The sequence below is a fragment of the Durio zibethinus genome, chromosome 2 (assembly GCF_047325235.1).
Source record: "Durio zibethinus cultivar Kanyao isolate XHJ-2024 chromosome 2, ASM4732523v1, whole genome shotgun sequence".
Taxonomy (NCBI): Eukaryota; Viridiplantae; Streptophyta; class Magnoliopsida; order Malvales; family Malvaceae; genus Durio; species Durio zibethinus.
This window is the reverse complement of record NC_143163.1, coordinates 12047970-12058610: the sequence shown is the minus strand read 5'-3', so window position 1 is coordinate 12058610 and position 10641 is coordinate 12047970. Positions and strand designations below refer to the sequence as shown.

The 10641-nt window shown below is 31.4% G+C and overlaps 2 pseudogenes; one reads left to right on the top strand and one right to left on the bottom strand.

The window, feature by feature from the left end:
* Positions 1–305: 305 nt before the first annotated feature.
* Positions 306–4835, bottom strand: LOC111308450 (ATP-dependent Clp protease proteolytic subunit 6, chloroplastic-like; annotated as a pseudogene).
* Positions 4836–5095: 260 nt separating this feature from the next.
* On the top strand, positions 5096–8480 carry LOC149520004 (uncharacterized; annotated as a pseudogene).
* The last annotated feature ends 2161 nt before the right edge of the window (positions 8481–10641 follow it).

Below are 10641 nucleotides of genomic sequence, written 5' to 3'. Positions count from 1 at the left end.
AGGAGCTACTTAAATTAGCAGCCAGTAGCCCACATCCCGAACCAGGAATCCGTATGGTTGACACAGCTGCATGCATCGACTGATAACTAGTGTATCAGTAGTCACTAGCCCAATAGGTAACAATCATATTACATGTGCATAAATTAAGCAGCCAATAGCCTCTTCTTGACTATTGCAGCTACTGAGTTGAAGAGTCTATATATATAGCCCATTATCATTAGAACATCAAATAACCATCAAAGGCAAATTGCAACCTACTACCAATCCTATTACAAATACCAAAACTATCAAAACACCAAAAAAGCTATCAAAATATCAATTATAAAATAATAATGCAGTAGTATCATCTTCAAAGTATTACAGTGAACATCATTCTAAAGCTATCAACCTTTAAATGACTACATCATAATTTCAAATAATTTGCGTGTAAATTTACAAACACCAATTCAAAACATAATTACAACTACCAATAACTATGAAATTAAGCTATAGTACATCAAGGTTCGTAATGACGTAAAGCTTAGCAGCAAAGGACTTTGTAAAGTTCAACATGAGTTTAATATTCTGTTTCCAATACACCATCAATGAGCCCAAACTCCGTAGCCTTGTGAGAGAATTAAAGAACCAATAGGAAGATAGAAAACCTGTTAGTCTTTTCTTTCAATTTGTTGAAACCGTTTAATGCCGTGACATTTAAAACACAAAGATATCACTCTATAGGCCCTTAAAAGGGAAAATCAATTTAAACTCTATTGTCACTCTCCTTACCTCCTACCTATAGGTAAGCAAGAAGAAAGAGAAGAGGGATACGCGTTAGGCAAGATGTTTTCAGCAAACATTGATGCTGAGAACCATTACCTCGTTTTTAACAAAATCAAAAAGCAACATTACCTCAGAAACAAATAAGAAGTGATTCCTTTCTGTGTATTATTGCACTCTTTCCAAAGGTTAGCCAGTGAAAGCCGCATACATTTTGTCAAAATTCTACAACAAAAGTAGTAGTGAAAAAGGTTAAATGTTTAGCAGAGTATTTCTATCTTTGGTAAGTATCTGTATGACCATAGCAAAAGCTTTTATATGAAAAGGAAATTTAGAAAGCATAACATGGAGATCAATCCCTTTGATTCATTGGTAGCTTACTCAGAAAATGCAAAATATAAGAAAAAGAAAATTACATGGTGAGATTAAACTGCTTCATTCACTTGACGTCTGACATCTTCAACATGACCCTTCAAAGAGAAAGAAACAGAACCAATAAATTTCAACAAGTACATGAGAAGTGATTTCATGTTTGTTACACAGAGTTCAAGAACTTAAAAATAATTTCATAGTGTCTCTAATTTTGTTACAAGAAATGAATTTATCTTTTACAGCACAACAAGCTTCATTCAATTGTAGTTTGCCCCTCGAACAATACAGCCAAGATATGCATTAGCTATTTCAAATCTTCTCATCCCCCTTTAAAAGCTTTTCTTTTCTAAATGTAGCAACTAGTAATGCAAACCAAGAAGTTAAATCATACCTCAAATCCACTTTGTGGTTGGTGTATCATAATGCATGCATTTGGCATTGCATAAGGCATCCCCTTCTCTCCACCAGCAAGAAGAAGTGCTCATTGGCTTGCAACTACTCCAAAAGAAACTATGCCAATCTTTGGCTTTATTTGAAATAATGACCAATTCATGCTAGTAAAATAAGAAGTTCAAATAAAGCATGCAGCATTGTTTTCATCAGAATATGTATTAAAATGTCATAGCATGCAGTAACAAGGAAAAAAATACAAAAGAATGGGCCCAACAGAGTTTAAAATCTCACCCAAAACATGCAATCATAAATTAACAAGACAGAATCGCTACTTCCATCAGGGCAGTTCAAATACACTTGACAAGGTACACGTTAAAGTTGTAAAATGTGAACAGGTTCCAAAATTATGGATTTAAAGCTCTATGCACCAAAAGAAAAAAATAGAGAAGTTGAGACAATTAGTAAAAATATGATAATACCAGAATATATGCATCCTCATCGATAGCTGCCAAAGTCACAAGCTGTGATATAACTCTTTGAGCAACCTGTGAATTGACTGGTTGCCCAATGAATATAATCCGATTCCTGAATAACACTGTTGAAAGGTCCAAAAGCCCTCTTGGACTGCTAGCATTATAGGTGGATTCCCCTTTTTGGCTTTTATTGCACCATAGCTGTAAATACACTAGAATATCAGGTATTATGATGTCTATATCAAATACACTAGAATTATGGTATGTTTGGCAGAGGGAAGTGAAAATGATTGCATCTAATAGGCAACCTACAATATCAGTTACGAGATAGCAAAACTTAAGTATTAGATCAAAGGATTTTCCTTCCTAACACAATATAGAGGACACATTCCAACTTCATAACCAAACCATCAATGAATTTATCATTTTGAAACTGATTACTACAAGTCTACAAGTAGAGATTGTCTATGGTTAATAATTGACAAACTTTGTACACATCATTCATATGCATTAATGACATAAAACAGAAAGCAATAATATAAAATTGAAGCAAAGAGATAGAGTAAGAAACCTTGGATTAGAGTCATGGAAGCCCTTCTCATCGATCTTAAGTGAACATCATTCTCAAAGTAAATATTACCTTCCTAGTTCAAGATATGTTGCAACCCTGTTGCTATAATACGTTGCATTATTGCCACTAAGCTTGACAGCTTCAGTATAAAACCCAACAGCCTTTTGCCATTGTTTATCTTTGTATGCTCGTTGTCTTGAATCATTGAATTTGCAAACAGAAGAAATTTATTTAAGATAAAGAAGAAAATGTGCAGACCAAGCAATTTGTGGAAAACTACTAACCATGTGATACTATACTCTAGGCTTTAAGTAACAGCACGAGGATAAGCATATAACAAATTAAGGCATATGCCAAGCTTTAAATAAGCAATCATATGGACAAATTTAACAAAAAGAAACACGTTTTTCTTTATTCCTTTTCAAAAGTTAGCATTTCATGGTAAGCACAGTGATCAAATTTCTTACAGCCACAACCGTTCTTTAGAGCAACTTTACTCTTGACAGCACTTGCAAGTATTTAGTTCCTTAATATGTCATATTCTATACAATATCACTCTAATGCTTTCTCTAGTTTTTCAAATTGATTCATCTAATGATAACAAAGAAGATATATAATAGGTGTAAGTATATGAACTCTAATTTCACTTGACTAAAGTGAATTGTGACCGGCCCTCAAATTCCCTAGAACAATGATGGTTTCAGAAAGAGTTATTAAAACACTGTGTACATAACTTAGAGCCTAGAGTATAGTATCACGTACCAAGTCAAAACCCAACAGGAAGGTCAACAAAAAAAAAAAACCTGTAGAATTCCAAAAACCTGAAAATTTGATTTAACCATACCAAAAACTTTAGTTCCAATCAGTTTAGGTTTTTCATCTATGAGGGTTAAAGTTTCAAAATAGAAAAAACAAATATACTGTTTAAATTTCAAATTACTAATTGCAAATACAGCGAAACAAAAAAATTCCACTGGATGTAAAATTAAAAAGAAACAAAAACAAAAATAATTTTCAAAAAAAGAGATCGTAGTAATAAGAGATTACAAATTAAAGAAAATTTTGAACTGACCTGACTCTTGAAGGTAGCGAAAGACGAGCTAATTCAATTCGATGAAGCTGGTAGAACAACGATTAAGCTGCTTCGAAAAGGCGCTGATGAAATTTAGCACAACGATTGAGTTGAAACAATAGAGGAAAAATTAGGGATTTTAAAAAATTACGAAAATATTCAATAGATTTGAAAAACAATAGATGAAAAAAACGATTTGCATAGAATTATTAGCTGGAAATCAAAGAAATGCGGAGGAAATCGTGTATACCAAGCTACAAGCAGAAGAAATCGAAGCAACAAAGTTTGTAGCAGAATTAGTAGCAGATTGGTAGTCTGTAGCAGAGTTTGTACCAATCGAATAGAGACCGAAGAGAGTGGTGAGAGTAAGAGTGAGAGCAAGAGAGATCGAAGAGAGTGTGAAAGAGATTTCAAAAACAAAAAGGGCAAAATGAAATTTAAGTTAAGAGTCTTGCTAAGTCACGTGAGAAATAAAGAGTATTATACGTGGGTTTGTGATTTTAAAATCCAACTTTTTTAAGTGAGAGAGATAAGAGTGTTATATATAGATTAAAAGTGTCTTTAAAAATTAAGTTATTATTGATGATTTTATTAAGTTAATAAAAAAAAATTATTTACACTTTTATGAACCATATCATTAAAATTAAAAATATTTGTAATGTAATAACGTGGTGCTGTATCGTACCCTCTTTGAATCTATGATATCACCCTTTTTTGAAAAAAAAAAAAAATTTAAACCGCTGGAAGCGCCTTTAATTTAAAATGTCTGTTGGAGCACAATGCCAACCAGTTACTTTGTGGGGTACCCTTGGTTTAGGAACTTTTAAGCCAACTGTCAAAGTTCCATCAGCATCAGTAATTCTCGATAGTACTATTTCAACATTTTAACACTGTACTTTTAACATTATTTAAATTACTAAGACCACTACTATTTGTTTTTTTCGCACTAACATCCAATTGAAAATTTTCCCTTTCAGTTTTTTTCTTACTATATACTATAGTATATTGAACAATTCTTAGGTCTCTTGAGCCCATAAAGGCTCCCATTGTTGGGTCCAAAAGTAGCATCCTACTTTCATCCGTCTACTTCAAACTGGAAAGACAATTGAAGATACTGTTCAGTCTCCCCACCATAAAGTGGTCCAGTTTGGGCCCACAGAAAGCTGAAAACGCATTCAACATCCCACGTATTCATCTCATGCTTATGCTTATCCCGCAATCAACGTGTCGATAACAAAATTCAAAACACCTACGACCCATAGATGGCCGCCACGTATCGAAGATGCTTTGGATCCCACGAGGCCTAGCTCAACTCCCTCGTCAGCTTAAAAACAGCCCAGAGTTTAGTTCCTGGTTCCAGGAGTTTACTTTACACTTTACACCAGCACACGCAGCTTAAACAACTCCAATTCCTGCAACTTTTTGGTTCCCATTCATCTCTTCTCTTTCGTTTCAATGGCTGGGTTCGAGCAGCAATTAAAGGAGAGAGCCAAGGAGCTCAAGGTTTTCTTCAAGAAGGGCGTGAAGATCGTGGGAGATTCATGCAAGAAAGGCTGGTATAAAGTCAAGCATATTAGAGGCTGATGATTAGGCTTCACTGTGCTTGATCTCGATCTATATTTCAATGCCCACTTCTTATTTATTCCTGTTTTCCCTTTTTTAGCTTTGATTTTCCCTAGTGGAGATCTCTGTAAGTTTTCTCTTTTTTTTGGGGGGGGCGGGGTGTTTAGATTTTGAAGGGTTTGCTCTTGTTTTTTGTTACTTTTTTGTTACTGTTTAGCTTTTATGAGTTGATCTTTAATGTTGTTTAAAGCTCTGATTATTTGGTTTTTGACTTGTTAGTTATTATTTCTCTTTGGCTTATACTTTTTAGGAGTTAACAATTCTTTATTTTCCTTTATCTTTTTTATGAGGATGATCCAAAAAAAACTTATTTTGTGGGGTTGAATAAACTAATGAAGGTTTTTTTTCGTATATAGTTGCAATAAATTACTGTAGACATGTATTATCCATTTAAATACGAAGAAAATTTGAATAAAACATTAAAATTTATTAAATAAATTTTTATATAATTTTTAAATTTATTTAAATTTCGAATCGAACTTTAAATAAAAAGTATTAAAACTGTCTTGTTTTGAATAAAATTTATAAATTATAATTATATATATGAATGTGAAAATTTTTATTTTTATATTTTATTTTTAAAAAATATATATTTAATTTTTTATTACATAAATTAAATTTAATAAATAAATTTTAATTTTAATTTTTTAATTTGAATTAAATTTAAAAATTTTTTGAAATTTAAAATATCAAGTCAAATTTTGAATAAATATGCAAATTATTAAATATCTGAGTAAATATATAAGACATTAAACAATTAATGTTTAGATGTCACTAGCTGTTTTCTTTTTTTTAACCCCTACTGCTTAGATTATTCATTACTAGAAATACACATTCCTAGTAAAAAGCAGGCAAACCTTCCTCGCGACGTTGCAGCTTTCAGCGAATATGATGCTGGGTGAACGAGCTTCCTTGAGCTGTAGGGCACCATTTAAATGGGAAATAATTGGGACCCCAGTGAGTCTTGATTCCGTAAGCTTTTAAAGCATGGATACAGAAATTAACCAGACAGCTTTTATCACACTTGTAAATTGTCTGTATTAGGCTTTATCATATCATTTACACTCATGTTTTACACCATTTTTAAAAAAGATTTGATGCACTTTAAATGTATAAATGTTATATATTATTTTTAATTAGTTTTCAATTTTGTATGGGCCATTTACTGCACAGGAACTTTAATATTTGAACTACGTAAAAGCAAATTATTTAAGTTGTTGTAAATAGGTCCAATCAGGCGAAGTTCTATAGTAGATTTTGAGGGTTAAAAACTAAAAATTCATATTGGAAACAAAGCCCGACGACTTTGTAAATCACAATTTGCATTTTGATTTTCAATACTTCCGTAGCAAAAAATCAAGTAAAGAGCAAAAGACTATTGCTAGCAGATAGACACGCGTTCCTACTTAATAGCAAATATGAATATTATTTTGCAGAGTCTTGTTTTCTAAACTCCGGTTTGCAAAGCAGTTAATGCTTTCCAATGGTGCCCACGCACGTTAATTCAGATAGAGCAATATTTTTGGTCCATCAAGCGATGATGGAGCAATTAATATGACCATGAACGGGCAAAAATTATCATGAAACAATTATGTCGTTTCAATTTATATTTTATATCACTTATTTAAAGTTAAATCATCCTTCATTATCATGTAATTTGATATATAATCAACTCATACGACAAAATTTCTCTCTCCTGGAAACTGAAGAATTATTTTTTCTTCAAATCTTGCTCTCTCTTTTTTCTTGATAAAAGATTTCCACATTTATAATTTATAATTTGAGTAGCAACAACTAATTTTTTTTGTAAGTGGTTTTGTGAAGGCTAATGTCGCACTATCAATTTTAGAGCACAGATGAAGATACAAAGACTACGATTTCCCTTGCTAAAATCCAAGCCTAAGATCTCTCAAGGGAACCAAATACTATACTTTCAGCAGCCATTTCTGCTGATTTTGATGAGTTGAAGAAATCATCTGTGAGAAGGATGGAGTTCCAAATGGGACTAGCAGAATATGGTGTGAATGATTGGGAAAAGAGGCTCCAAAAATGATGATAAGTTGAAGGTAACAAAGCACGAATTTGTTGTTGTTACTTTTGCTTATGATTATGATCTAGGCAGAAAGGGATTGCTCGATGATATCAAATCACTATGAACATCTGGTTCCCCCACAGAGTTGTATAATGGTGAAGTTGCTAGTAGGAAAAGGAAAAAGTCATTTTCTGACCGAGGATATAAGTGAATCTTTGAGGGGAAGACTCTTCAGCTTCAAATAATGCTTCTTCAAGACTGGCATTAGATCGATATGATAACCAGCTTCTGCTAACAAGATTTATGTCAAGTAAGGCTATAAGGCGAGAGTTGAGGCGGCAACAGCGTATAGCTGCTGAAAGAATGTGTGACATATCTGTCAGCAAAAGATGCTTCCTGAAAAAGATGTAGCATTGCTCATGAACTTGAATACTGGAAAACTTGTTTGCAGTAGTAGAAATGTTAATGGGGTATGATTCTCTACTCAACTTGGCTTTGGCTCACCTTCTAAGTTATTGAGAGCCCCTTAAATTTGCATTATATTGGTCAGTATGGCCTATTTCTTAGTCTCAGCTTTAAGCTTTGATTAACATGTTAATTCTTGACAGTTCTAAGTTCAAGTTATATTTACATTTATCATATTTCCATTTTTACATTTAGGCATTCCATGTAATTCACACTTGATGCCTTATACATTAATGGGTACAGCTTTGTGAGCTGGAGAGGATTGAGAACCATTCAGTTAATCCAAAAAAGAAATCGAAGGTCTAGGAGAAAAGATAGATCCAAATGCAATGAGGTGGAGAAGGTTGAAGAGACTAAACCTACAGGGACCTTGATTCCTTCTGTACTCTGCACAGAGTGCCCAGGTACCGGTATTGAGGTTGAGGGAGATGAGCTGGAGAAGCTTGATGTCTGTCTTTCTCAGGTACGCATTTTACGATCTTGAAACATTGAGCTGCATGCTGTGGTACAAGGAAATTTTTTGGCGTTAATTATATCTTTCAAAATGGGCAGAATGCATATGTTATATAAATTATGAGAAGGCATATATATCTATGTTGATTAACATGGTTTTTATTGTCCTTTTAGATGTTTAAATATAACATTAAAGTAAGCGATGCTCGTAGAGCATGCATGAAAAATCCTGAAATGTTGGAGATTAATTGTTCAATAGGCTTTTAGTAATTTTCCTTCTCAGTCCGGAAAGTTGGCTCATGTGTCAGGCTTTTGCTCACCGTTTCTTTTTATACCAATGAAAACTTAGGGACCCCTAAAATTGAGCTTCTTGGTTGCAGGAGAAAGTATTGCCCCTAAAGTTGCTGCATTTCTACAGCGCTGATAAGTGCGAGTGAGGCACAAGTTTCCTTGAATGAATTCCGCAATTGAACTTATGTTTGATGTTCGCATTGTAGGCTGTAGTGTTAGCATATATGCGTAACTTGTTATACTTATACAGATAAAGAACACGGGCGTCATGAAAACCAAATAGCAATATTTGGAAGAACAACTTTAGAAAACTTTGTTGATATGCGGAATATAAAGAATCAAAATATTAGGAGGGGAAAAACAAAGAAAATTTACATGAATTATGAAAACTGAAATAAAAGAAAACAATAACTTGATAAAAAAACAAACTTAGGATTACGGAATCACTACCTAAGAACACATCACATATTCAACACATACAAACTTAATTAATTTTTCTTCATATAGCACTTTTAGAAAAAAATAAATAAGAGAATAGAAATAATAAAAAAATAATTTTAGCTTTGAAGCGTGAAGAACACTTTTTTAAAAACAATTATATCTTTAGGATACAACAAAGCTTCAAACTGTCCAATTAAAAATAGTGAAAAATATTATATTAAAAGATCTATTTATAATGAATGAACAGACATAGACTTTTATTCAAATGATTATGACATTTTGTATAATTATGACATTTACGAGCAATAATCTATTTATATTCAAATAGTTATAATTATTTTTCATTTAACAATTATTTTGGTTTAAACATATTTAATTAAAATATGAATATAATTAATACAAAAATTAATTTTTTTCATCAATAATTAAAATTTTCTGTCCAATATGGAATACTCTACATTCTAAACTACCAACAATCTTCTACTAGTATAAAATGTTGGTGCTTAATCTTTAATTTTCACATAAATAAATATTATGAATATAAAAAGGTATCTCTTAATTTAAACTTTCAATTAGCATATATATCTTAGAATTCTAATGAAGCTAATAAGTCCGTAGATTAAACCTCAACTCTTAATATTAGAATTGAAGATATAACACATATAATATATATTTACTTTCTATTAGAGGTTTATAGCTACTTCAACACTATTATAACCATGTGGTTTAGCATTATTATGGTCATATGCTTATGCTATTCATGAACATTTGCAAGAGAGATCTAATTCTTTTTGTTGAAGTGGTACCAATTCTATGTTTACATAGGTAAAGTTTTCATTATGTCTCCGTTATTTTAAACATTTAAATAATAAATTTCATTAAGAGTATAAAAACTTAGCTTCCCCACGCAATGAATCATATTAGTTTCTAAAATTTAAATGAATTTTACTAGAACTTAACAGATACATAACAATAACTTATTTTTATCCATTAAACTTTGTAATTAGAGGTTACTAATTCAAAATTGGGTTCCCATTATTGGTGTCCAATAATAAGGGTTTAAATCTATTTTACTTATAAGAGTACTAACAAAATATCTTGGAATTTAATATTCTTTTATGGTAATTACCCACACTTGAGATTGAATCTTTAATATAATTATTTTAGGCTAATATGTTCAAACTTTTAATTTTGTATATTATTTATATGTTCTAGATGTTGTTACCTTATTTTTGTCCTTTAAAGAAAAAGTTGGTATTGGTTATGGCCACAACTCTATATTTATAAATTTCAACTAATCTATTTTCATACTTTTATACAGCTTTAATACAATTATACTTCTAGTATAATTGCATAAACTCAATAAATAAATCAAGCCATTTTAGTCTTTTTAAGGTATTTAAGGACTTTTTTTTTATTATTTTACTTTAATAAGTTGTACTAACCTTATTAGTTTGTATAATTTGCTCATAAAATTATACTTAAATCTTACAACACTATGATAGTAATTTTTATTTTTTTATTCTTATCACCTCACCATATGAAAATTTGCATTCTTTTATTAAAGAATATCCTATTAAATTATCAAGTTGTCATTATTTATCTTTTCACTATTTGATGGTTGTTTTTGTTTAAGTAAGAAACTTCTAAATCCACCCTTATGAAAGAAAATTAGTAAATATTCTATATCTTAATA